At 46.0% G+C, this 23,287-nt stretch overlaps 1 protein-coding gene across 1 annotated transcript in view; it reads left to right on the top strand.

The window, feature by feature from the left end:
- The window catches only part of Lrrc1 (leucine rich repeat containing 1), a 130,160-nt gene that overhangs the window by 54,738 nt on the left and 52,135 nt on the right, over nucleotides 1–23,287 (top strand). The gene's annotated exons all lie outside the window — the stretch shown is intronic.

Below are 23,287 nucleotides of genomic sequence, written 5' to 3'. Positions count from 1 at the left end.
TCCGATAGAATATGGCATTTAAATATGTTTATATTGTTTTAATGATTTTTCGACAGCAAGACAGGTTTAACTCCTGGCAACACCCAGCCTACCTCAAAGAAGATGATGAGTATCAATGAACCTCCTCATGGAGATGGCTTCAAATGTGGCAAACCAGCCACTGGGCAAAATGTCCTCGTTTCCACTACTGACAGAATTGTGCCTAAAACTTGGCAAGCTTGGATGCAGGCAGAGTAAGTAGATGGCCAAACTCTGCCAAGACAGGATAAACGAGTCCTCAGTAGTTCCTGCCTCGCAAATATGTCTGTCAGATTTACTGGGCCAGAAGGCTGAAGATGATGCTCCAACATTTTAGAGAGCTATGGGCGACTGTTCAGGCAGCAAATTGTCTCTGCCATTTTTCCCCCCTTCTTATTAGGAAGCTGCTAACCCTCCACTTCCTGTTTACTAATTTTACTCCTTCCCAAGTCTCTGATGGCGTTGAAGACCAAATAGTTGAGTTTCACAATTAAGCCTAGTTGCTTAGGGGTTAAGATATCTTTAGGTCTGGATAGATGTTTTAAGTTGGTAGAGATGAGATATGATAGATATTGAGCTACATTCAGAATTTTAGACTCACCGACATAGGAAAATGTTTTCTTCAAGGTTGCCAAATAAAAACAGCCAAAACACTATGGCTGTAACATGAATGTAATTCCTGAATGTTCTGTGGTTCTTTTGCTGTATGTAGTTTATTTTATATAGGCATAATAATATAAATGTATATGTAAAAAATTAAAAAAGTAATAAAAAGATTGACCCAAGGGCATTACCCATTGCTTGGCAGATGCTTATTACTAACCTGTACTCTCATAACCATTTATTTTTTAATTTTAATTTAATTAACTACTTTATTTTTTGGTTCACAAGTGTCTTTATTTGATGATCAGCCTACCAGCCCACAAGCTTGTTTTTAATAAGGATATGAAACTGAACTCTCCCCTGCCCCCTCCCCCACACACAATAAAGAAAGCATTTATTTAACTGAGGGCTTGCTTAGTTTCCGAGGGTTATTCTGTGACCACCATGGTGGGGAAGCAGGCAGGCAGGCACACAGAGATTAGGCCTTTCATGGCTTTTGAAACCTCCAAGCCCACCCTCAGTGACACAGCTCCTCCAGCAAGGCCACACCCACACTAATCCTTCCTAAATAGTCCACCAACCAAGACCCAGACATTCAAACACACAGTAGCCTATGGGGCCATTCTTACTCAAACCACCGTGGTACTTAATTCCAGATTATAGTGGTTATTTTTAAAGTGAAGGCAGAAAGGAATTGGGCTTGTGTGATTAGAAAAATCATATTCCGGGGCTGGAGTGATGGCTTAGTGGTTAAGCCACAAATCCCCTTTGATCAGCATATTTTATATTTTTTGCTTGAATGTTCTTGCTGTTCCTCAGACTTTTTTTTTCCTCCCCAACTCTGGAAAGCTCTCCCCAGGGTTTCTAACTTCCCCACACTATACCAGAACACAGGGATGAAAAGGTAGACTTCTTTCAATGGAGCTCCTGACCTATTAATCAGCAAAATTGTACTGTGTATTTATATAGCATTCTCTGTTTTTTCCTTTTTTTAAATTAGCAAGACCATAATACCTGACAACAACACCTCTGAGTATATATAGTTTAGGATAAGTTCTTTATTTAGTAGTTATAGGTTCTTTTAAAGGTTTTCTCCATTTTTCAGTGGCATTTTATCTTGCTTTCTTTGCCTTCCTCCCCCATGTTCCTCTGTCTCTATATACTAAGTCACTTACTGATTCGCCCCCCCCCCAAATAAATGGCGGGATTACATCCAGCAGGCTGTTGTAGAAAGCAAAACTAATGTAATGCTTTCTCCTGGAATGAGCTCACAGCCACCATAGTGTGGTGGCTTCTGACCCACACCGGCCATTGTCTCTGTAGGTATCAGCATTACTGTTTATAGCCCCGAAAGTGGCTGGGGAAGAGTGCCCGCTCTGCTTGCTTCACTTTGATTTTGAGGTCATCCACTTGGTCGTGTGACTCTGGGTTGAGGCAGAAGTGGTGCTGAGCCTCAGGGCAGCTGGATGCTGGATGGTACCTCCATATGCTCTCACCATTGCATAGCGTGTCAAGCTCGAAAGGAGAACTCTGGGCGAGGGACGAAGGAGCGTGGGAAGCCTGGGAGTGAGGAGAGCATCACTGAGAACCGTGACTTGGTGGCTATGTACGGTGTTGGCTCGATTTTAAGTTATTGTCTGAGTCATGAATAAGCTTTCCCTCAGTCAGCGTATCTGCTCAAAGCCAGAATGAAGGTGACCACAGAGTCCTTCTGAAGAGTGAAACAGCCTTAGACTCTTGTGCATTAAAAATGCTTTTTAGTTAACTATAGCTCTTGATTTTGATTGTTTATGTGTGTTTGTGTGTGTAATATGTATGCACACGTTGTTTGCATGCATGATGTGTGTGTGTGTGTGTGTGTGTGTGTGTGTGTGTGTGTGTGCATGTGAGAGGTTGATGGTGGATTTCATCCTCGGCTCTCCACCTTGGTTTCTGAGGCATGGCACTTGTTGTTTTTAATTAATCAGTACAGCCTAATGTTTATTATTAGGCTTATACTTACTACTATTTCAGTATAACCCACTAGCAATCAATGAAGACACAGACACCTGTTATATTTTAAATAGCCTTAGTTAACCTGGGCCAGGGCAGACATTAATCCTCTAAACTACTTCCCATAGTGGGGCAGGTATCCTATACCTGCCCCAATCCCATCCATGCCATCTGCTTCTAATCATGTCTATCAAGCTACCTCCCATCCATAATCCCAAATACTTGCTAATGTTCTTTATCTGGGCCGAATCTTCCATCCACACCAGCGATGTGCTTTTCTTCCACCTAACCCATGGCGGCCTTCCTCTTCTCCCTATCCTCTCTGACTTTCTTCTTCCTCCCAGGATTCTGTCTTTCTAAACCTGGGAACCTTGGCCACACCTAGCTCATTTGCCCTCCCCAGGTGATGGCTTTTTACTGATTAGCATCAAAATACACACTAATTAGGTACACTGACTGGACAGCAAGCCCCAGAGAGTCTCCTGGCTCTGCCTTGCCAGTGCTAGGATTATAAAGGGTGTAAGGCTCGGTGTTAAGTTCTCCTACTACTTGAAGAGGAAAATCCACAAGTACCACAGCTAAGAACTGCAGGTAAAATGGCTGTTAGGGTGTAAATTAAATGCTAAGAGCTCATAGCAAACACCCAAGCTTTCAGTAACTGGAGTCTGTTAAGTTGTCAATATGTCAGTACACAGAATAGGAGCAGTTGTACTGGTTTGATGTTGAAATGTGGCAGGTTTGATAGTTTGTTTTTTAAGTTGTTTGAATTCCTTTTTTCTTTTTAGTTATCCTTCAGCGGCAGAGCTGCTTGTTTCCTTTGTTGGCTTTTTGTACTGAGCAGGGCCTCGTGTAGCCCAGGCCGGTCTCGAGCTGGAGGGTGAGCCAGTGGCTTTCTCAGCTTGTCTGTCACTCATTTGTTATAAATATATTTGCAATATTGTTGTAGATTTATAGAACTAGTGATACCATTAACATGGAAATACATCAGTGTTTACCTATTAGCTACCCATTGACAATTTTACTATTCATAAAGTCATGGGAATAGTATGAAATAAGAGCTAAAATTATAGGCTGGGCGCGGTGGTTCACGCCTGTAATTTCAGCACTTGAGAGGCAGAGGCAGGTGGATAGGTGTGAGTTCAAGGCCAGCCTGGTCTACAAAGCTAGTCCAGGATGGTCAGGGCTACACTGAGAAATCCTGTTTTGAAAAAACAAAAACAAAACAAAAAACCAAAACAACGAAAGAGCTAAAATTACACAAATAGCTGATTGCTGTGTTACAGGGAACTTTGCCAGATAAAGTAACTTCTCAGTAGTCAGTGTAGACTTGTACTTTAAAAAAAAAAAATCTTGGTGTTTCAACAAAATGGGGCAGTTTTTATTACTGCTGAGTTTACTGTGCTGTGTGTGGAGGATAGTATGGGGGTAGGTGGTGAAGGCTTCCAAGATTTAGGCTTCTCCTTGTGGTGGTCCCATTGTCATCCAGGGTCTTCAGGGTTCTTATGGGAGACATGTACGGGCTGCTTGGCTGAAGGAGAAATGGCAGACAGCCAGAAGAAGAGAGGAAACATGTCTCCTGGTTCAGCACAAGAGCATCTGCAAACCTTGGATTTAACAGATGCTGAAATATTACCATTTCATGCGAGAGAAAGAACACCAAGAAGAGCAGGGGAGAGGGATGTGTGCGGAGACTGTCTCACACAGTCATGGAACACTACAAAATCCACGGTCTTGCTCCCTCAGGAAACTGGAGTTCCAGGAAAAGCAGTGATGGAATTCCTGTCTGATTCTGAACTTGGGGAGTATAGTTGGCTTCATCAAGTGTGACTTTTTAAATGTTTATCTCACCTGGATACATCCTGATGCACACACCCAGAAATGTTTAGTTTGGCACTCCGCGCTGTAATCAAGGTAACGCGTAAACTTACTCAACACCTAGTAAACATCCGTGCAAACGGTCCTGCAGCAACGCTATTGCCTCCCAGCAGAGAGCACCATAGTTGTGGAACATACCATCGTACCCCAGAACAGAACATAGCCAGGAGAGTGTTCCTTCCCACATCTGCAGAAAAGTGCATACAACCAGGAACAGGTCAAGATCATTGGTGGCCACCGGTGAGTTAGTAGACAGCACAGAACCCATGCTAATGTGTGTGATTTCTAACTTGAAACTTGAAGCTTACTTTAAGAGTTTAAATGTTGACATTTCACTTTGAGGGATCCTCAAAGCACTCGCTTTAGGCAGCACAAGGTCATTAAAGGCCATTAAAGGATTTTGAGCCAGCAGGTTGCTTTGACCTCTCTGAGGACGAGTTCTCCGAGGACGAGTTTGTTCCACCTGTGAAATGACGTAATGCATCAGAGTGACGAAGAGGATGGATGCGCTGCTCAGAGCAGCACCTGCGTGGACCAAGCAGCAGGTGCTGCAGTCGCCTGTTTTCCTCTCAGGATGTGAAAATCTGTGTTTAGTACTGAGGATCAAAGTTCAGGAGTAGGGGGAACACCCAGCAGAGATGCAGCTGAAGGAGCGTGTGACAAATGCTGCTCACTGTCACAGGCGCGCCGTTTTTATGTGGCCTTCACCTAGTCCTGGGACATGGGATGGGGTACCATTGTCTCAGGATGGCTAAGGAAACTGAGGTTTGAAGATGCTGTGATGTGCCCCAGATCTCTCCTCATTAGTGGTGGGACTGAAGCAAGGCACCATGGGAGACTGGCACTTATCATTGTTTTTTGAGAATACTGAAGATAATAAAGCCAAGACTGATAGTTTATTTAATATTTTAGAGAGCTGAGTATATGGACTGACTACCTCTGAATTTGAAGACAGACACAGGAAAAAGTTATCCAGGAGGTAGTTTCTTATCTCGTGCTTCTGTAACGAATTGCCTTAGGCTGAGTAGTTTATAAACATTGAAAGTTTAGTGTTTGTAATTCAGAGTCTGGGAAGCTCAGGACCAGAGTAGATGTGGTGTCTGGTGAGGATGTGCTACTGTATGCTTTGACGATGACACCTTGATGCTATGTCCCTTGGTGGAAGGAAGGGACAAAGGAGCTGTCTGGAGCCTCTTTATAATGAATGAACTCTGTCCATAACTTGGTCACTTCCCAAAGGCTCTACTTAATTCAGTCACATTGTTATGATCTGTTTAGGTACACCAAAACTAGATGACAGCTTGTTGTTTGTGACCGTCTTATGGTCAATAACAGGCTATCCAGTGAAGAAAGTCATGACACAACCCTTCTGAGGTGGTGGCGGGCTTACTTGGCAAGAAATGTGAGTGTATTTCTAGGAGTCAAGATCCAAGAAGAGAGCTCAGAATGAACACGGTTTGTACCATTAAAGGAAAAAACAAAGTGATTAGAGAGCAGTGAATGTCCCTTAGAAGCAGGTGTGGCTTTCCCGTTTGACTTTGTGCAGCTCTGGTGGCCCTTTGCCTAGCTCACCCCACACTCTTTTCCAAGGGTGTGGCTGCTCACTGAGTGTGCTAGGGAAGCTGAGAGTCCTGACTGAGTTGTGGAGAAGGGTGGTGAGTGGGCAGTGGTGGCATCGTGCTCGGTGGTCACTTGGTTGCATGTAAACTTTTTCCTGGGCTCTGAGCTCGCTGCTACAGTGCATCCCACCAGTGCCATCTGTACAAACTCTGCTCCAAGCACACTGGTTTCTCCTTCCTGAAATTGTCTTTGCAACTCAGGGTAACAGTTACCCCCAAAGGGACAAGAGAAGCTCCTGAGAAAGTCAGCAGTGACTTGTGAGGGTCACCATTGTCTCAGTGTTTTAGACTATTAAGGAGAATGGCAAGAGGCATAAAGAACCAGTTCTGTAAACAGACGGAGAACGGTGTAAATCTTCTTTGTTGACTGACTAGCATTAACTGTATAAGGTGGAGCCCTTCGTAGGCATTTTCTCATTCGGTCCTCAAACCATCTCCCTGGCATCAACTTGCGACTCCCCTCTAGAGATACCAAAGCCAAGGCCAGGTTCAAAGCTGTCTCTAGCTGTGTGGTTTAGGAGCAGAACTGGCCTGGGCATTTTAGTTGTAAAGTCATAATTTTGTTTTCTCATTATAAAAATTATATCTGTTTACCCAGAAATATCATTATTTCTGTTTTTCATTTTCCTTTTTATTGTTTCATAAAAATTGGCATCATTCACCAATAGATACTTGTCTACTGTTTTAATTTACTTACTGTAGGTTATGAGCATTTCTGGTGCCATCATTGCTGCTTACTCAGAGCAATCAATTGTAACTCAACCATTTTTACCTTTCTGGAGAAAATATGAACATACCTGTAACTTTAACACCAGTGGGAAAGCTACAGATGCCAAAGGTTAAGACTGGAGTAGTGTGGCTAACACACAAGACAGGGCAGTTTCCAGAAGAACGTAATGTAAACGCCAGCCAGACTAAGTGTTCAGCTTTAGAGCCTACTGGTTTCAGATCCCACGCTTGATGGAACCTGCTGGGGAGCCACACTGACGCTGCAGCCATGAAGTCACAGGTGCGTGGGGACATGTGGGCAGGAACAGACGAGGGATAAATAAATGTGTCACTTTCTGAAGGGCAGAGGACACTTGGTCTCTGTTTGCCCACCATGTATTGTTTGTAGAGTGCTTGTTGCAAGGGCCGTGCACACTAGTATTTGATGTCTTCAAGTGTTTAACTTTGCTTTCAACTTTCGTGTAATGGTGTTGCAAAGCCTTAAGGACCAGGCCTTTCAGACAATTGGATCTGAGATAATTAGTCTATCAGGCAAGACTGAGGACCGCTTCCTGGGCATGATGACAGTTAAGCTCTGGGGAATAAGTTGTTGATGGAGACAAATAGGTATACTCTAATCTGTGCTTATTAAACCATGATTAGATTTGAATGAAAAGGTTTGAGGTAATGGGAAAATAAAATACATTATTTGAGCCAATGAATGATTTTGCTAGAGAGGAAGACAGCAAGATCTGAAAGGCTGAAGCTAGTGAACATCTTCCTGAAAGCTGTTGGAAGCTGCGAAGGTGGTGCAGTAGAGGAGTGGTGTGCATGTCTCCCTAGACCTAGCAGGAGGCTTGAAGTTATTTAAAGACAGCCCGGATGCAGAAGGTTAAGCATCTGTGAGGGACTAAATGGAGCAGACCTGATGGCAGCTAGCTGCAAGCTTCCTGATGGAGTGGTGCTGCAGGGGGAAAATGACAGTTTATGCCTGAGATGACCTCACACTCATCACCCTGAGAGACTGGAGACAGCAAAGGATGAATCTCACTTGTGGGCACGGGAGAGTGAGATGTCTTTGTTAATGGAGATGTGCTATGGCATCTAAATGTGTGGACCCGAGATTTAAAGGACTTTTTCGGGGAAGAGATGAAGGGCTGAGAATCGTCTGTCTTTATTGAGGTCTGAAGCTCTAGCAGGAACAAAGCCACTCTGGTGAGGAGCCGCAAGTCTTAGAGGGGCAGAAGAGCATGGAGGACATCTTTGTCACAGAGAGAGAGAGAGGGAGGGAGGGAGGGACGGAGGGAGGGAGAACTGGGGGTGAAGGGGAGAAGGCCTCCTGAGCTCTGGAAGAACTCAGGGGAGAACTGGCCAGCAGTGCTGACTGGCACTTATAGAACAGGTCAGACAGGGGACGGCAGAGCGGTCCTTCACACAGGGGTGCAGTGCAGAGATGCAGCTAATCCTTGCAGATTAGGCTGTTATCTGTTGTCATGGATGAATCCACTCTGTGGGAGGACAGAACCCTGTGTTCCTTCATCATCAGAGGGCCGCTGAAAACAGCCCAGAAAAGCAAACCAGGAAGGAAGAAGTAAAGAAATGGGAGCTGAGGGGGCTAACCTGGGCACCCGAGGCAGGGCTGATTAAGAGTGCATTGAACTTTCCATTGTGTTTGGCCCTTGGGAGGTCACCTGCCATAGCAAAAGGAAGCAGTCACAACACACAGTGCTGTGTCTCTTCACACACAGTTTTGAGAGATCAGAGGGAAACTTGAGAAGCATCAGCAGTCTCATTTCCTGGAGGAAACGGCAGTGATTACTGTTTGCTGTGGGTCTGCCTGTGCTGAGCAGGGTGGCTGCTGCTGATGGTGGGGTGTGTCTCAGACAGCTGCTGTTGATTTAATTGATGGAGTAATTTCATAACAGCCAGCTTGTATACCGCACGCGTTTGAACACTGTGTGATGTGACAGTGAGCTGTGCTGGCTGTGGTGATGTAGATGGAAAAGAGCATGCGTAGCCAGCCACTCAGTGTTGTCTTTCTGGAGACACTGGCTGTGGATGGGACCAGGTGAGGAGCATTGTAGGTCTGTTAATGCACAGTAGGGCTTGAGGGTCCCTGACAGATGTTCCCCTGTGAGCCTTTTAATTGCACTTGTCATATAGTGCTTGCAGGTGTATTCCATTTGCAATTTCTTTGTCAGTTAGAAAAGCAATGTGTTCATCATAAAAATGCCAATGGAGGAAACTGGTCCCCCCCCCCCCCCCCCGCAGCCTCCCAAATAGCAGGGCCTACAGGTGCATGCATGAACCACACCTGCCGTTATTTGGCTCATTTATAACTCTCTTGACTGCTGAGATCAAAGTGGGCGGAAAAATCTCACACCTTCTTAATTGCTGCCACGTGGTCCAGCATAAATGTCATCTCCAAGCTTGTATGGACAAATGAACAGATGAGCAGAGGGAGTTTGGGTAACCTTCTGAACTTTGCCACTTGTGTCATCATTTTTATCCCTTCTGATGCATTTCTAGAGGTAATCAGAGCAGAGAGCATCATGTTTTGTTTTTTTGTTATAGGCCTGTTTATCATACAGATGATTCTGGGAAGTAAGGTGGGAGGTCTATAGACTCCGAATACAGCCTGTACTAAATAAACTGTAGAAAGGGTTAATCTACTCAGAAGCTGCCGATGAGAGGTACGGGCCATGCTGGAGCTGGATGGTCACACAGCTGAGATCTACAGCACATTCTAAGCTGCTATAAAGGGCACCAAGACGTCTACGTTAAGTTCAGAGAGCCTAGAAATTGCCCACTGCTCTGCATGCCGGGCACTGGCTGTGGTCACGCGTACCAGGAGCGGACGCGATGCCTTGTGTTCTCAGTGATGTTCTAGCCTCCTTGGCTGAGTCATGCTTGTAGGTTTCAAAGGGTAGACAAGAAAAACATGTCCGAGGACAGTGACTTAGAAGTCCGTCACTGCCGTTAGACCAGAGAGAGCAGCGATGGCAGCTGGGATTCTTTCTAGAAAATTTAACTTTGGGTTGTGGTCTGTCTCCCCTCACTTGGAGCAGTTGTTTCTGCATATGTGCTCTCAGACCACCTACGTAGAATTCCATAATTCCATCTCAGCCAAGTCAGAATTTCTGATGCCAGACACCAAACTTTGTATTTAAAATCCGCGAACTTTAAATTTAAACTGGGAGCCACTTACCAGATCCAGGACCGTTTTTTTTTTTTTTTTTTTTTTTTTTTTTTGATTGGGTCCAGATGCTAAGAAGTGTTTAGGCCAAAAGGATGCTACAGTCTGACCTCTCTGGTCTTCGTCCAAATCTGCAGTAGTTTACAGATGGATAGATTAAGTATCCCTAATTTGAAAATCTGAACTCTGAAATTTGAAATACTCAAAAATCTGAAACATTGAGTGCCTAATTGAATCTTGGCTATAGGGATTTTCAGCTGGTTTGCTGGCTAATTTTATGTCAACTTGGTACAAGTGGGAGCCTTCTTGATGTTGTGACTCCCAACCATAAAATTATTTCACTGATATTTTATAATTCTAATTTTGCTACTGTTATGAATTGTAATGTCCATATTTGATATACATAACATCTGATATGTGGACCCCAAGGGGTCTGACCCATAGGCTGAGAATCGCTGAGCTAGAGTCGTTTGGTGGGAAGAGGGACCGTTAGCTGCCCCAGCCCACTGGCCTGTGGGCGAGCCTGTAGGACATTTTCTTGATTGATAATTGAAGTGGGAGGGCCTAGTTCACTGCGGTGGGCGGTACCACCTGTGGACAGTGTATTCTCAAATGCTGTAAGCAAGCAGGCCGAGCAGGCCAGGAGGTGTAAGGCAGTGCGCAGCACTCCTCTGTGGCCTCTGCTCGACTTCCTGCCTCGAGGTTCTGGTCCTCTAAGATGAACTATAAGATGAAATAAACCCTTCCCTCCCCAGGGTGCTTTTGGTCATATTGCAGAAACAGAAACTCTTAAGACACATGGCAAAGTCTACATAAGTGTCCTAAAATTCAGAAAACTCCAACATCTGAAATGCTTTTGGTTTCAGGCATTTTGGATAAGGGATAGTCAATATCTACCTACCAATATTTTTGCCCAGTTAAAAAATCCTGTCTGTCACAGTGATTGGATTGCTATTCAGTAAAAGCAATCATTTCACCTTCTTTCTCTCTCTCCTTTCACCGGAAGTTTGCATGGTGGGTGCCTGTGCAGACCACTTTAAGGGCATGGCAGTTGACCCAGCATGTCTCAGCACAGCATCTTCATGGTGCTATTTAACTGGGATGCACTACATAGTTTGTTCTGATCCCTAGTCTTGATTTTTTTTTTTTTTTGTAAATTACAGAGAAAGCACTAGTTTTACAACATGTGTTTCATAATATTCATCCAGTGCCAACATGGGGAAGCGGGGAGGGGGAGGATGAGGAGGGGGAGAGAGAGGATGGGGGGGAGGAGGGAGGATAAGCATATGAGAGTGTGTGTGTGATGGATGCTTTGAAGAGGCAGTGCCAGTTTCAGCGCGTGAGTTCTGTGGCGTCTTTTGAGGAAGTTAAACACCCTTATGAGTATTTTTTCATCTGTCAGTTGACAACTTGTAATTTGAAAGCTTTTCCAGTATTCCTTTGAGTAGTGTAAACATGTTTTGAATTTTCTTTTGAGTGTGTGTGTGTGTTTTTTTTTTTTAAAGCTCCGTTTTCCTCCTTATCTTTTAAGGTTTACTTTAGGGAAAAAAAAGAACATGTTAGTTTGAGTTGGAGGTAGAGAATATTAAAAAAAAAGTACATTTCAGGGTTTGGAAAGATGGCCCCATCGTTAAGAATGGGCCACTCTTGTGGAGGACCTGAGTTCCCAGCATCCGTGTTGGGCAGCTCACAGGTACCTGCTCCAAGGGACCTGATGCCCGTGAGGAAGAAGAGGCTGTGTGAGTTCCTCACAGACCCTCCCTACTCTCTTCTCCCTCTGCCCACCATTCCCCTCCTCACCCCTAACCATCTACAGAACATCTTTCTTGCCCACATTGGTCTTCCTTCCATCCTAGGCAGTCTGACCAAACCGTCAGCGCAGACTTTGGGAGATGACTCTGTCAGGGTAGGAGAGCCCTTTGCTGTAGAAGTAAACTGCATGGGAGTCACTGTGGGGTACCATGCTAGAATGGCCGTCTCCTCAATCAGCAGTGAGCTGAGTCTGGCTATGGGCTGGATTCAAGTGAGGCCGGGGGTGGTTTTGTTTGCGGCAGTGCCCTAGGACCACCTTAGGCTGCCTGGGTGAATTCTTGGGTGATGGCGGCTCCAGAGATTTTGATGACGCTAGAGCTGAGAACCACTGGATGTCAACGCCCCAATGTGTTTCAGAGGTGTCTCTAAGACCACCGTTTATTTCCAGATGCCTCAGCACTTTTCAGAGGTCTCCATAAGACCCTCCCTCTCTCTAGCTCATCTTTCTCCTCCCTCCCACCCTCCTCAGGATCTTACTCCATAAGCTCAAGCGGTCCTCACCAACCCTGATGTTTCCTCTGTGCCCGAAGACTGAAAATCCTTCACTGCTAGGATAGTCAGTGGTTATATTACTGTATTAGGGATGCGCTTTGGAAAAACCCAGTGAAATGGTTGAGAATGAGTGTCCTGGCTGGCTTATGTGGACCAAACAGCTTCCTCTGCACTCACACAGAGCCGCATTCACTCTTGGCCTGCACTCTTACCTACTCTGCGTGCGTTATCCAAAGAGTGAGTCATTTAGGCTGTGGTTGAGTCTCCCGGCTGACAGTCAGTAGTATGTCTAGTGGTGTGGCTGGCAAACATGGCTTAGCAGGGCGTGTCCTAACCGGAAGGGCGGGAGATACTTTTAAAACAGCATGGAAACCGGTCAGAGGAGTGGGCCATGGCAGGGGTGTGGGGAGTGGGCCATGGCAGGGGTGAAGGGGTGTGGGGAGTGGGCCATGGCAGGGGTGTGGGGAGTGGGCCATGGCAGGGGTGTGGGGAGTGGGCCATGGCAGGGGTGTGGGGAGTGGGCCATGGCAGGGGTGTGGGGAGTGGGCCATGGCAGGGGTGTGGGGAGTGGGCCATGGCAGGAGTGTGGGGAGTGGGCCATGGCAGAGGTGTGAGGAGTGGGCCATCGCAGGGGTGTGGGGAGTGGGCATGGAAGGAGTGCTGTGAGAGGGAGAAAGGGTCTTGTGATTGAAGAACAAGGGAGCAGTTGGGGCAGGAGTGCGGAGTTGGACTTTCTGGGTCAAAATATACATCCATTAGAATTCTCTAGGGAATTTGATGTAGAAGTACCAGTGACCGCGTTTCAGCTATCTTAAATCAAAATAATTTCAAAGAGATGTTACTTTGAATGAAAAGGAAAGATTCTGAAGAATAAAACTATTTCACTTCAGATCTTCAGTTGATATTTTCTTGAAGTATAAATAACTTAATCAAATTTATATATGAATATGTATTTAAACATAACTGGTTTGAGAAAACAGTAAAACGAATGCCACGTGGCTCCATTTCTCTCTTATCTGTTACTTTGTATGAGACCTAGTGTTTAATGTTGCCTTGACGAAACATGACATTGTACCTCCGGACATTCTGAAGCCAACTGTGCGGGGAAGGACGAACAATCGTTTTGATGCTTGTTGCTGAAATTCTTAGCTGGAACCCTGTTTTTGAGCCGGGGCGCCATGTGTCCTAGGCTGGCCTTGAATTCACCACGTGGCCAGAGCTGATCTTGGGCTCCTGAGTTTTCCGTCCCGGCCTTGCCGCTGCTAAGATTATAGGGGTGCCACCACATCCAGTGAGGACTGTTTTTTGTTTTTCTTTTTGTTGTTGTCTTTGTTTTTCCCAGCTCAACTAACACTACTTATCCAAGACTTACACAAAGTTAACATTTATGCAGGGCCCCTGACTGTCTTGCCTTCTTTCATGCATGTGAGGCCCAAGCCTCTCAGCCCCCTTGTACACTGAAATGGATGCCTGGAACTGGGCTCTGTGTACAAGGCTGGCTGGCTGGCTGCCTCCTGGGTGTCTGTAGTGCTTGGGGTAATATGATAAATGGAAACACTGGAAGAAATTCTGCTTTTAGCTTTTCCCGTTCATTACCAGAAGAGCAGCTGTGACAGCAAAAGGGAGCCTGGGAGAGCGCATTCATATTTAGTCTTGTTTGACAATCCCGGATATTTTTAAACAGGGCTGAGTCAGACAGCCGACAGCCCAACATTCAAACTGTCTTAATCAGCCAGCCTGTGTGGCACACAAAGACCTTGTTTTATTCTAGTAGTAAATAACTCTAAATGAGTCAATACGATGTACTGGGCTGTCCCCCCAGAGTCACAGTGTTCAATGTCACCACAGCCTGTCAGCAGCTCCTGCACACACATGCTCTCCTCACTGCTGGTCGTCATGGTTCTGGTAAGTGGTTGGCTTCTGTCTTTGGCCGAGGCGTAATTCGTGGTGTTTGCATACTAGGACCTGGAATTCCCTGCCCACCATGAGCCTCTCTCTCCCTTCCTCCTTCACTTCCACTGTCAAGTCGACACATGGTTCACTTTCTTCTGCCCAGGAGTGGTTCGTGTTGTGGCAGCCCATTTCCTTCAGATGCTGGGATCTTATCGCTCTGCTCCCCTGTGGCTTGGAGGGGTCACATACAAGGAGGCCGCTCTCCATTGATAGACTTGTCGTGCGCCATGCCTTCAGCCTCCCCAGGCCTCCCCCCCCCCCCCCCCCCCCGCAGGCCTGTCTTCTGCTCCCATTGTTCCCCGGTCTTTCTCACATAGGTAGGTTCTGAAGGCTCCGTGTTCATGCCCTCTGCCCACGGTATGCTCCTGCATTTCTGTTGCCTGCTGAGAAAGGGTTTCTGTCTGCTGCTTAGATTTTTCAATTAAAGGGGGTAAAAACAATCCAAACACACTGAAGTGACTTTCCCCTGGACCTTGGTACTTTTCTCAAACAAAACCTGTTTTCTCTTTCTCTAGTTGCCAGGTCTATTGAAGGGCATGGTCCACTCCAAGTTCTCTGATGTGAAGAGTCATTGTGACTGTGGAATTTTTCAAAACACAAATTTTATTTCTGCAGACTACAAAGATGCATCTGTCACTTCTGTCACTGTGAACCAGAAAAGACTGGGGAAGCACGCTTAGATCTAGAATTCCCATTGAAGGTTTCTTTTCCCCAGGTACCATCTGTCATATACTGCACTGGAGGTGGGCGGCAGTGCACCAGGATGAGAGGTGGCTCGGGAATCCTGTGTGAGTGAGAGGCTTGGCGGGAGTGTGACAGCAGTGGGAACAACCCGTGGTGGAACAGAACAGACGGAATGCCTTTTCTTACTCATCTCACCAAACTCTTTATTTTGGCCTTTGGATGTGGGCCAAGGAGCAACAGGAAGCAGAGGTGGGAAGGAAGACCGCAGCGGGAAGAGCAGAATGGGGGCAGCAGCTAGGAGCTCCCTGCCTCCCTGGTGAAAGACCGCCCAGTGCACAGGGTCCGACGGTACTGCATTTAGAGCTCACGGAAGCGCTTGGAGTCTGAAGGTGTAGATGTGGACCAGGGAACTGCCACGAAGGTCAAGAGAGTTCACGGTGCTTAGACTCTGGAGGACTCAGCGAGACTCTGTGAGGGAAAGTGACAGGTGTACAGTCTACACTTTAGGGACCTGGACTGTTTATGTATAGACGAGTGCACAAAGCTCAGCTCCGTAATTTGTGCAAAGCTGTGGCGCAGGTGAGCTTGCCTTGGCCAAAGCCATTCCTGCCTCTGCCCTTGATAATGACAGTGACAAAAGTTCCTGTGTGTGAGCTGCCATTCCTAATTGAGAAATCTGCTGTTAGAAACTATCAGTGCCAACGTGACTCCTGTCACTAGTTCTAGGCAAAACACAGACTGACTAGAAATGCTGCCCAACGTTACGTTCAGGTTCTGTGTCCATGAGATTGGCGCTAGCCGGATGAGCAGTGTGCTGATTTTTATTGGCATTCGACATAGGATTACTACCTCTTATTTTGCTTAAGAAAAATGGTTGCCGTAATTTAGTAAAAGACAGACTGTATCATTTCATATTAAACAACAATTCTCTTGAATTAATCAACTCATTTAGTACCATGGTGTAGTTTCTCCATTTTTCTCCTCTAGTCAACCAGTGGATACTGTTTTGGAGACTATAGAGTCTGGTTGCCGCTGTCTTACACTCTCTTCCTAGCCCCTCTGGCTTTGCAGCTTAGCTTCTCCTCACTCAGCCTGCAAAGATAACAGCTTATTCCTAGAAACCAGCTCACAGCCCCACCCTCTGTGGCTGCTTCGTTGACCGTGCTCTGAGCTGTGCTTTCCTTTTGACCTCTGGCTATTCTTTAGTTCTTTTCTCTTCTCCCCAATGGGCCTCCAGGCATCAGGTCTGCATCCTTAAAACAGAAGACTCCCCCTTGCTCCCTCTGTCCCCCCACACTCCTCACCCACCCCCGTTTCTGCATAAGACGACAACCTGACAGCATCTTGTATTTTCTCTGTGTGCATTCCTCTGTCGTCTGTAATCCCTGCAGTGTGTCTGGCGTGCCTCAGACGTGGCTCTGCAGATGTTCTATGGAACCTTTGTGTCATCTCTTGCAGAGCGATTGATCTGCTTTTCCAGATGTCAGTGGGATGATCTTGGACCATTTATTTGATGTTTCTGTGTCTCTAAGTAGGTCTGCTACTATCCATCTTAGTATTTGTTACAGAGTAGGAAGTGCCCGTGAGCAATTCAAGTGTAACGGGCCGTGATAGACAAAGCAGGCTGCCACAGACTTCCCCAAAAGGAAGGGCTCCAAGTTCTGAAAACCTGTGCGTAGGAGGAAAAGGCCGCTTGTCTAACTTGTCTCCACTCCTTTATATCCCTAAAACAGTGGTGGGTTGTTACTGTGAACATCAAGAGAGGATCCACCTTGATAATTTTGGCACGCAGCGGTGACCCACCTATTTCTTATAGGAACATATAAACTAAGCGTATGCGTGGCTTTTGGTGCAAGGTGGACTAGAATCCCAACCTGTGCTGAAGGGCAAGGACTGTCCCTCGAAATCACGTCTACAGTGCTGTACCTGCTGTGCAGGCTCTGTGGACGGAGCTTGGTGCTGATGTGAGTCTCCTTACATGGGCCCCAGAAATGGGCCTGCTGGTAAACTGTGAGTGTGGTACGTTCCTTCCAAGACAGCTAAAACCCGCTTGTCAAAAGCAGTTCAGACTCAGAAATGATAATGTGCAGTGGATCTGAATGAAAGGTTATCTTCAGAAAGTTATGGGGAAAAAAAAAAGAGGTAGGAAGAACAAAATCTTATACTTAGAAAATGACTGAGAGAGATTTTGTCATTTTCTGGCTTGTAAATGGACATGGCTCATATGACTTATAAAAAGTAAAAGGTAAGGTTAAATTTTTTTTTTTTGTTTTTGCTTTTATAATATTGGCAAATTTTGGGTTATGTAATTTAATGAATTGATGGAACTCTTAATGCTAAAGTAATAATTTACTAAGAATATATACTACTAAATATCTCTAACCTTTATATGGAAATACACACTAATTCTGGGTTTAGTCATTTTCGCTTCTCAAATAATTAAGGCAGCAGCAAAAGTCTTTAAGTTCTTGTTAATGATTTCAGTCTTTTTCGGTGCGTTTGGCTCCCTTCATCCTGATGTTAACTGTAGGGTGGAGATGCGGCTGCTTGTTACAGACAAGGGGACTCTGTGTGCAGCAAATTAATAGTGGACTGTTAGGCTGATCCAGTGTCAAGGGACCTTTTCAGTCCTCTCTCCAGAACCCCCACTGGCAGTCTGTGCTGTCCTCATAGTCACCTTTTCCTTACTTTTTAAATCAAGTGTCACAGTCATGCCTGGGCTTGTCCTCCGCTCCTATTGGTTAAAAGCTATAGGGCCTTTCTATCTATCTGCCTCCTCACTTCTCAAATTTCTGTAATATTTACATTATGATCTACCAGCATTATTTTAAAAAATCTGTGGTGTCCATTTTACTGAGAAGGAAATCGAGGTGCAGATATGTCAGTAGTCTGCCCGGGGGACACCCAGGATTAATAAATACAGGAAATCAGTGCAGATAATACTGGCGGCATTTAGGGGTATGTGTAGTGATGTAGGTGGTGTGACCAAGCCAGGTAGATAATAGTGACAGTAAGCAAGAAAACATGGAAGACTTACGGAATGTTTAAAAGATCTTGAAAAAAAAATAAAAATTAAAAGATCTTGAAGTTGGGTATATCTAAAGGGAAGGGTGGTTGGATTTGGATGATAGTTTTTGTTTTGTTTTGTTTATGAGGTCACACTAGGCCTGTCTGGAAAGGTGGTCATTTCCATACACATTGGCCTTAATTTGGGTACCAGCTAATGGTAGTTTCAGCTGGGAATAACCTGCAAGCCTTATTGTGCCTCTTGTAGGAAAAGCATTATTCCTACTGGTAAATACAGAGGTGGTAGTTAACCATGGGCATACTTTATGACTCAAGGAAAGAGCAGTGTCTCTTAGCAGCACAGTAACCTTAGGCCCTCAGCCATCCATTCTGAGAAGCCGATTCATTCTCTCTCTCCTCCTCCTGAGTCCTCAACTGAGGACTGTCACCAAACATTTACTTGGCTAGCTAATGCTACCACAGATCTTACAAAGGCATAACTGAGGTCAAGGGAACTCCATGCTTTCAGTAACTTTCTCTTAAAGCACATCAGTGCCCAGCACTCTAAGTCACACCCACCCCCTTCTTGACTGAGACTATTAGTTTGGAGCACAGATATTTAAAGCTCAAGATTGACATGTGCATGCAATGGAAAGAAATCATGTTTGGTTTTGTACTCTGTCTCCTATTTTATATATCCCCAAAGTTTAACATGGAACAAGAATGCCCTCCTCTAGCCCAGACCTAGTGTAGACTTGCCCAGCTGTGGCCTCCATTATCCTGGGATCCCTGAATTCCAAACTGTCATTGAGCAGAATTTTTGGAACTCATGTGACCCTTGCTTGCCGGCCATCTTGTCAGGCCTCAACAATGATCGTGACGACCCAGACGGAACGGAAGTCTGCTCCCTGAGGTGTGTCCTTCCCCCTTCTTTTCCCAGCACACCCAAAGTCGTGGCAGGAAGGGCCTGTTGTGGTCTGTCCAGGCTGATGAGCACTTGTCAGACCAATGCAGGCCTGTGTTCTGTAGTTGCCTAGGTTGCTAAAACAGCAGTGCAACATCCTGTGACAAGTTCATGAGTTGTTGTTGTTTTTTTTAAAATTTATTCCCTTTGTCAGTTTCTAAATCAGAAGCTATTAATTGTGCAAAGTAATGGGTTTCATTCGATTTCCTTGCGTATACATACTGCACTCTGGTCAGATCATATCCACTCTCTTTTTCTGGTCTCCTTCCCCTCTTCCACATCCTTAATAGTCACACTTCTCATCCCCTCACTTGTTATCATTCTGAGATAGGATTTCATTACGTCTCCCAGATCTCCTGGCTCTCACTGTGTAGCCCAGACTTGGGATCTTCCGGCTGCTGCGTCCCACGTGCTGGGGTTGCAGGCCTGTGCCCACCAGGTTTAGTTGTCACCCCTGTCACCTCTTCTTCCACAGAAGAATCACCTGTGACCCTTGTCTTAATGATACTGCCTTAATTTGCTTATGTGATTAATAATCACTCTACCCGTTTTCCTACAAACGGCATCGTTTTATTCCTTATGGCAGAGTAGAACTACAGAGTTGAGCATAGACTACATTTTCTTCACCCTTTTATGCATCTGTTGGCATCTAGGTTGGTTATGTAGTTTGGCTCTTATGTCGAGTGATACAGTAAATATGGAATGGCATCTTCAGTGCATACCAACTTTGATTCCTTTGGGTATATACCTAAGCACTGGGTACTATGGTGGCTCTGTATTTAGTGTTCTGAGGAATCTCTCGGCTGAGTTGGTAGTGACTGGGCTCACCACCTCCCTGCCAGCAGTACACTGGAGCCTCCACCTCTTCTTCCCCAGTGGCTCTTACTTTTCCTCAATGGGATGAGTTGGAGTAAGTGTTGTTTTCATGTGCATTTCACTAATGGCTAAGGGCGTAAAGCATTGCGTTTATTGGAAGGTTGTATTTCATGTGAAAACTGTCCAGCTTTCTGTTTTGTTTTGTTTGTCCATTTATTAATTGGATTATTTATTGTTTTGAGTTTGAGTTCTTTAAATATTCTGAATCATTATCCCCTGTCTGAATAATAACTGGCAGAGATTCCCCCCTCCGACCCTCATTTGGTATTTTGTATTTGTCAAGGCTCTCTGTACAGGAGCAGAACTAGCGCAGTGTTTATTACAAAGGGCGTGTGTTAGGCTGGCTTACGTTATTTGAGTTGACTAGTCCAGCAGTGGTCGGATGTGCACTGGAGAGGCTGAGGGCCTGTTGTTCGCTCAGTCCACCAGGCTGGATGGCTCAGCAGTCGTAATCTCGGCAATCCACCTGTCTTCAGTCCGTGTTGAAAGGCTGATGGCAGGGAAGCACAGCAGCAGTGGCAGCCACAGGTTAGATGCTGTCATAAGCAGGTTGAGAAGGCATAGAGGCAAACGCAGCACCGCCTTCCCTCAGACCCATTCATGTCTGGGCTGCTGCCAGAAGGTGCCACCCACTCTGCGGAAGGTCTTCCAACATCCTGTGATCCTTCCAGGAACTACCGTTTCTGGCCTGTCCAGAGCTGTGTCTCTTAGTTTTCTAGACCGAGTGAAGTTGATGATCAAGATGAACCATCAGAAGTTCAAGTGCTCGTCAGCTTGATACCTAATTATATCTCCTTATGTCACACTGAACTTCCAAGTGAAACCAGTAATGGCCTCGATTCTACTAACATGGTCTAACCATCCCACACACAACTAACAACACTGTTATTAATGAAATAGGACAGAAACCCTCCTGGCAATTATACAGTGCTCATGCCTGTAACTGGCCATTTGGCCGTAACTGGTATTTATAACCATCTTTTCCTAATACCCATTCTGTACGTCCATCGCTCTCAGCAAGCAGCTCAGCAGGTATTGCTCGGGCCCCTTATTTGGAGGGCGACTCGACCGTCATTTCTGAGGTTGCGGACCACTTACCATCCCTGTGCACTTTGAGTTGTAGTTTCTCACTGGCCTTAATCATAGGATATCATACTACCAAAAGACACCATAACGGATCTCTTCTGCTCTGCATATACCTTTTTTTTTTTCATTGTGGGAGTAAAAAAAAAAAAATACAAAACAACCCAAAAACCAAAACCAAAAATCTAGTCCAGTTTCCTCCTGAAAGCCTGGATGAATCATCCTAACACTTAACTCATCTCTCTGCCTGTTGACTCAAAGGCGCCTGAGCTGAGAGTGGCCAGGGGGCAATCTCAGTTTCCAGTTCAGTGGGCTAGTTGTCTCCAGCACGAGCATTACCTTGTCTAGGATCAGAGCATTCCACCCTCAGAGCCTGAGGTCAAGGAGAACTTTTTCTAGCGGGTCACCAAGGATGACGGTGAGTAAGTCGGTGGTACTGTCTCCATTTCTACCTCTTAATTCCAGGAGCCATAAACCCTGGCTAGAGAAGGAACAATCCTACCTGATGGATGCTGATGTAGCCTTGTGGAGAATCCGTCCTAGACCTCCAGGCCTAACTGGCGTTGTGACTGTGACTTATTCCACCATTTTGTCAAGCCAGCTGCTTCAGGACGCCTAAGCCTACTGCCTCACTTCTTTGGCTGTGTAGCGAGTCCTTGCTCAGAAGCAGCACTGTATGGAATACTGTGACTGTGATAAGGCAAGGTCTAAGTTTAATGGACAGTAATTTTGACAGAACTACATGCAGGAAGGCAGATCCACAGTCAGAAGTGTCTGTTATCCTTCCAGTAAGGACAGTGCCTGCTACCAGATTCCTTGGCTCATCACCCCAGGAATGGTGCTCACTGGGGGCTCAGTGTTGATCTCTGCAGCTGATGTATTTGGCACTCAGATGCAGGCCCACCTTTGTGAGTGGGAGTATGTACATTATTAAACCCGTGCATAGCCTCCCTCCCTGCCGCCATGGCCATTTTGTCCACGTGGACTTTGGGCAGTGACAGAGTTAGTCAGGGACAGAGGTTGACTACGGACTATAGAATGGGTCACCACGTCTACTTACCATTGCTCTCCTCTGCTGAGAGGGACCTTCAGTTCAGAGTGTACACGCCATACGAGTGTCTTTATATCCGTTGCATACTGGAGATCTGTCTGCACGTTTCTTTCCCAGTTGCCTTTCTCACCAACATTCTAATCACTGATTTTCTAACCCCGCATCTCTCAACTTTCGCACCATTCAGCCACACGGCCACAGCTCATAAATCTCTGTTTACATGCACATCCAAGTGTTTCTCCTTCTAAGCAAAGTGTACAATTATGTGCACAAACCAAACTTTTCCCCATTATAAAGAGTTCCCTTAACACCGCCCTTCAGAGTTGTCCCAGAAAGGGGTCATGACACCGCACGTGTCCACTTATATATAGGTGGTACCTAGAAGGGGGGCATTCAAGGGGGGGGACAGTGCCATCTCCATCTGCCACTGGGACTTCTGGATCTTAGAACCCCAGAAGCAGAAGGGCCTGCACGGCAGCAGCGACCTGTTCCGGGCCACACTTAAAACTAGCAACTTTCCAAGTCACTTAGTAACTGGGACAAAGCAACACAACGAAGAAGCAAGGAACGTGCTGCTCCCAGAACCCCAGGAGGCCCGCTCGGCACCTCCCGCTTTCTCCGTGGTGGAAGGGCCAGGGACAACCATTTATTCTTCCTCTTAGAAGGCATTTTTGCATAACCCAACACCTCTGGGCCTGTCCCTGAGGGAGAAGGCCCTTGAGCTCTGCTTGGATCACTTTCCTATCCTTGGACGCACAATTGCTTTGCCAACAGGTTCAGAGTGGTGGCTCCTTCTTACTCCATTGCCCCCCCCCCCCCCCCAGCATCGTGCCATCAAGATAATTAGTCTGTTGTGATACCACTCGGGAAAGAGAAGCAATCAAAATCCCTGTGAACCGAGCTGTGGTACAGGGCTGGAGGGTTAATGATACTCTGGAGGGAGAAGAGGAAAGTATTGGTCCACGGGACCCTCGAGGACAGGTATCGAGATAAGAGCACTTGAAAGGTCAATGGCTGCTCAAACAAGGACAGCTCTATGGCGTCTGCTCCAACAGCTGTCTTCGGAGTCACAGCTTGACTAAGCTGCAGTCATCCTGTCACCTGCTTCTATGAGCTCCTACCTTAACTGGAGGGCCACAATGCTTTGCTGGGGCAGGGGGCTCCCAGAATCAGTGTCAGTTGTGAGCTAGTGTATAATAAATAGGCCCTGAAAGGTCTGAGTTTCCCCGGTATAAAAGACGGTAGTTTCCTTTAGGGAAGGAAGGTTGGGAGTGAAAGATGGAAGAAGAGTAGTTAGCCTTCCCACCCACTCTTGCAGTGGAGTCCTTCCTCAAGGGGGCATGGTCTCCCCTTCA

Source organism: Acomys russatus, chromosome 32 (genome assembly GCF_903995435.1).
Source record: "Acomys russatus chromosome 32, mAcoRus1.1, whole genome shotgun sequence".
NCBI classification, from domain to species: Eukaryota; Metazoa; Chordata; class Mammalia; order Rodentia; family Muridae; genus Acomys; species Acomys russatus.
The sequence above is the reverse complement of the archived record's forward strand: the minus strand, read 5'-3'. Positions and strand labels throughout refer to the sequence as shown.